At 40.0% G+C, this 4,353-nt stretch overlaps 1 non-coding gene across 1 annotated transcript; it reads left to right on the top strand.

The window, feature by feature from the left end:
- The first annotated feature begins 4,281 nt into the window (after nucleotides 1–4,281).
- trnae-uuc lies at nucleotides 4,282–4,353 on the top strand. Its single transcript has one exon. It is a non-coding gene; the product is annotated as a tRNA-Glu (tRNA).

Raw genomic sequence — 4,353 nt, 5'->3', positions numbered from 1 at the left:
ACTGAGAGATCCCCAGTATTTATCGAGAGAGAGAGAGAGAGAGAGGAGGAGAAGAGGAGAGAGAGAGAAGAGTAGAGAGAGAGAGAGAGGAGAGAGAGAGAGAGAGCTAGGGGAGATAGAGAGATCTTCTCCTCGTCCGAGCTAGACTCTCTTCTCTCATCTCTCTCTCTCTCTCTGCCTCCTCCTCGCTCTATCTCGTCGCGCGCGCAAGAATTTTAGTGGCCAATGAAAGTGAAATTTGTTTTGCAGAGGTGAGAGGATAGAAACAGGACTGAAGCAAAAACAAAATGGATAAATGGTTAATTAGCAAATAACTAGGAACAAAACCCACAAATCTTTGGACCATAAATTATCCTAACAATACAAGTCTTCCTGTACTAACTAATAAAACTTTATTGCATATTTTATAGTTGTTGTTTTTTTTTGTTTTTGCAATAAATGACTAAAGTGCACTTATTCATTCATTTTATGCAATAGGAGGAGTGTTTTCTTTACGTGAAATTAAAATATTTATTTCTGTACGACCTACTTAAAAGGAGCAAAATTTCAATTTGAGTTTTTCTTTTTAAATATGTCCTATGGATTTAAAAATTAAGATTTTCATCACTCAAAAAACAATAAATAAAAATATTGACAGGGATACCATATGTGGACTAAGGAGAGATGCAGCATTAACAGCCTGACTCACTTCTAAATTAATTGGTCCTAATATAGAGCCAGGTGGGACACATTTTGTGACATTTGGGTAACAAGAAGAGAAATCACATAGTTTAATGTATTGGAAAAGCCTTTAGTTATATTTTTCGCCTTAAAAGACGAGTGATACGATTCTGACCAGTTATTTCACTAAGCCATTAGGGAACTAAGCTGCTGCACGGGAGAAGCAGTAATCCCCCAAGAGCTTCTGATTTCTCTCAAAGAATGCAGAGATTTTGTGAAGTCAAAATCTGTAAGCTTGACTTGAATGAGGGCTTGATTCCTTCAGAGGTTTCTGAATTACAAGGAATCTGAAATTCTTTGAAATGTAAAATTTCAATGTAAGCTATTAAGGGTCTAATAGTATTCTAGTTTTATCGATACATAGGAAAATATTTAAAATGTGTTGTTATAGGTCTTTGAATCAATCATGTCTGTTGCAAGCATATGTTGGAATTTGAGCCCAAATCACATTTTGCTCACCTCCCTGTACAATCTTGGGTTAGCTATGACTCTTCTGACACTTGTTGAGCATCTAGTGCACTAAATCTGTTCAAACCAAGTAAATACAATTGACAGGGAGATGGTCCAAGGTACTGCAGGCTGATGAGGTAGCTGAGGGAAGGCTATGTGGTTTACAGTTTGTGTTACCAGGAAGCAGCTCTAGACCAAAGCAACTGAGACTGGAACAGATGGACTGTTTAAAGCAGGTTTCCCATTCTGGTTTGATCCACGTAATTCCGATTTTATGTCCTCAGTTTTTAATCAATGCTGTCCAGCAAGCAGCAGGTTAGGGAACTAATTAGGAGTCTACATGCCAGATGAACAGACTGTGAGGCGGATGGCCTTTTAGACAAAACAAAAATCAATCAGGCCTTTATATGCATACTGTATTCTAGGCAAACTAGGCTCTGAACATTTTTTTATTGTAATTTCTTCTCTTTCTTAAAGGTTTAAATGAGATATATGATACAGGAGAATCTAGGCATTTCAGAATAGGCTCAAAAGTAGCACGGTAATGTAGTCTAGAACAAATATGTTATTTCAATATGAAGTACATATGATGGTAAAAAGAAACAAATGCTATGAATTTGTTTCTAATTAAAGCGTATAACATTAATGAAATAGTAATAAACTTTACGACCTACTCTAACAAGCTGGCAGGTAAGCCGTTTTTCTGAAAACCGCAGGTCAACGACTGCGTCAGTATCGAGAAGCTCAGCTTGCTGGCGAATTAGACGTCAGCCGTGGCGCTGTCGCTTACCTAGCTGACACTAGCTCCCGCGTTAAATTCTTGATCCAACACAGACAACCACAGCGTCTTGTGACACACACACACAAAAAATAAACTTTTAAGTTTAGGTATACCTTCAAAATACTGCCCATATAAACATTACACCGTCATTGTCCACCGTTGGACGTCACACCCAATAAATGAGACTAGATGAGAGTTGACTGAACCGTCTTTAGTTACATTCTCATCAAAATGAGTGAATTTCTCTTGCGTTGTTGGACAGGAGGGAATGGCTGCCTCAGGGTTGCTAGCAAGCAGCACCAACTCTCACACTTATTTAGCTCAAACGGGATAAAGGCTTAAATTCTTGCTTCAACGCAGAAACTTTCTCAGCCACAGGTCTTATGGTATTTCCTATAGTGTTGCACCGATACCGATACCAGTATCGGACGGGGCCCCAATCCAGCACTAAAATGGTATCGGTATCGGCGAGTACCAACAAATAGGGCACCGATACCATTTTGATGTTTGTATGTCACTTGAACGCAGCCTTCTCTCTCCCGACTAGTATTATACATGTTATATAAGTTCATGAAAGTTGCACTATTTTGGCCTTTGAGAGCCAAAACTCAGGGTTTAAAAGAGATTATTCAATTATTGATGTAATTTTACTGTCTTACTGTTGCAATACTATTATGCATGTTATAATTTCACGAATGTTGCACTATTTTGGCCTTTGAGAGCCAAAAGTTTATTCAACTATTGTCACCCATTCCAGGTAGGTAATAAAAAGTTCTACTGCCTTAAGTAGTAAGCAGTTCTTCATATATACACACACACATCAATTTTAAACAGATGGTATCGGTATCGGCCAATACTGCACAGCCAGTGTATCGGTATCGGGGTCAAAAAATGGCATCGGTGCAACACTAATTTCCTACTTTTATTCATTCATAATACACTGCGTATTAACACTGTCTTGAGGCGGGGCATGAGTGAGCAGCCACAAGCACAGAGACCTTAATTGCTTGACTGCTCATTTCCTGTCAAAGTACTATCAATTAACGCCTCTAGTGCCACATGTAAAAACATAATGAAAATATTATCTTTAGCATTCTCTGCTGAATTCTCTACTGAATTTGTTCTTCTCTTTACGAATGAGAAAAGCAAATGGTTGACTTATCTAATATCTTCAGTTACATTTTAATCGTAATAGTAAGCAAGCACTTAAGTTGCTAATGTTGTTGTTAAACTCTACATGTATGAGCTATTGTGTTTGGCTAAAAATATTTAATACCTTCTAAAATTTATTTTTACAGTGTAAAGCCCGTATCGACTGAATTTACGATCTAACGATGCCATTCTGATCCTAATACTCCTCCTGACTGCAGGTTTACTGTAGCCCCCGAGTGGCGTTTTCCCATTTTCCCTGAACGATCAGAAAACAAACAGCCTAACCAGGCTTTAAAAATGTGCTGCTCTTGTTGTCCCCCCAGCCATGTTCTTGGCTCGCACTGAGCGCTTTCATCTTCACCCTCTGATATATAATTCATCGGAAAATATCTAATAGCCCAGGGGAGCGTTTCAGCTAAACGGGGCCGTGCTTGTTAAAAGGTGAAGAACGCTTGTTAATGTCTGTGGCAATGTGCCCTCCCCCTGTCTCCCGGCGAATCGGAGGAGTCACGCTTCTCCTGCTGTCAGGGAGAAGCGTGACTCTGGGCCTGACTCTGCCACTACAGGGAGAAGGCCCGGCTGCCACGGAAGAAGTTCTCCTACTTGTCTGTTCATTCACGGCAACTGTTTTGTTGGGTAGCTTTGATTTGCTGAATTTGCTAATACCCCCAAATGTAGTAAAAAAAACACAAAAGGCAACTGAACAGGCAGAAAAGTCAAGATCTTCAAGATCAAGAGAAACTGCTTTGGAGCGTGGCTTTATGAGACGGCCGCTAAGTCCAGATTTTCCTTCATTCATTCACTTCAGTTCGTCTGTCTGTATCAAGGTCAAATCAATGGCTTGGCCCGCCTTACCGGGCCCATCTGTTACACGCTGACACTGTCAGAACTGTATTGGACAAAAGCAAGCTTTTTCTTTAGCCATATGCACCCATCGTTGATAGATTTATTGATATAAGCATGCTGGAAGAAGCCGTAGCTGTTTTTTTTTTTTTTTTACTATGGATGATTACAAGGATCCAAAGTGAGGATATTGGCTTATTGTGTATCTGGAAGAGCTGCTATAGCTCTGGAGAGCAGGTGCTACAGAGGGAAGGTGCAGAGACCAAGCTAAGTGGAAATTTTAGCAAAAAGAAACTGTCATTTGGACTCCTCCAATGTATCCATACACATGAAACTCCCATATGGTCTAGCGGTTAGGATTCCTGGTTTTCACCCAGGCGGCCCGGGTTCAACTCCCGGTATGGGAA

This window comes from Fundulus heteroclitus, unplaced genomic scaffold, assembly GCF_011125445.2.
Source record: "Fundulus heteroclitus isolate FHET01 unplaced genomic scaffold, MU-UCD_Fhet_4.1 scaffold_76, whole genome shotgun sequence".
In the NCBI taxonomy this organism is placed as follows: domain Eukaryota; kingdom Metazoa; phylum Chordata; class Actinopteri; order Cyprinodontiformes; family Fundulidae; genus Fundulus; species Fundulus heteroclitus.
This window is presented reverse-complemented; position numbering and strand designations above follow the sequence as displayed.